Source organism: Propithecus coquereli, unplaced genomic scaffold (assembly GCF_000956105.1).
Source record: "Propithecus coquereli isolate 6110/MARCELLA unplaced genomic scaffold, Pcoq_1.0 Scaffold13237, whole genome shotgun sequence".
Taxonomy (NCBI): Eukaryota; Metazoa; Chordata; class Mammalia; order Primates; family Indriidae; genus Propithecus; species Propithecus coquereli.
In genome coordinates, this window is record NW_012137456.1 from 5,126 (window position 1) to 5,840 (window position 715).

At 40.0% G+C, this 715-nt stretch overlaps 1 pseudogene; it reads right to left on the bottom strand.

Annotated features, from left to right (window-relative positions):
* Positions 1-270: 270 nt before the first annotated feature.
* On the bottom strand, positions 271-711 carry LOC105805776 (annotated as a pseudogene).
* Positions 712-715: the final 4 nt, after the last annotated feature.

A 715-nucleotide genomic window follows, 5' to 3' on the forward strand; every position in this document is an offset into this window, starting at 1 on the left:
AGTGAAAACACTGATTGTAATAGAAGAAAGGTGCTGGTTTCATAAATACGGCAATGATCAGTAACAAAATCTGTGGCAAACCCTTTCCACAATGGATAAAGGTATTCAGCCTACGTAAACATTATTGATAATTTTAAGGGGTTTATTAATTCTTAAATATTAAGAATTAGCAAAATAAGAAGAATTTTCTTTTCTTTCTACTTCTTCTTCTTTTTTTTTTTTTTTTACAGTGAAAAGGTATATATTTAGAATTAGCCAGCTGGACTCAGTTTAGATGATCCCAATTTTGTTGGGACCATCCAAAGCATCATAATCTATAATTGGGAGCCAGTCGGACATACTCCTTCTTCTCTCCATCAGGCCTGATCAGGGTGTTGACCTTGGCCACATCAATGTCATAGAGTTTCTTCACAATCTATCTGATCTGGCACTTGTTGGCTTTGACATTCATAATGAACAGACGTGTGTTGTTGTCTTATATCTTCTTCATGGCTGACTCATCAGTTAGGGGAACTTGATGATGGCATAGTGGTCAAGCTTGTTTCTCGTGGGGGTGCTCCTCTGAGGATATTTAGGCTGCCTCCAGAGCTGCAGTGTCTTGGGCTGCTGGCAGGTGGGTAGGTGACATGAGAATTTTCCTTTTTTGTGGCTGTGGACACCTTTCAGCACTACCTTCTTGGCCTTCAAAGCCTTTGCTTTGGCTTCGGCTTTGGGA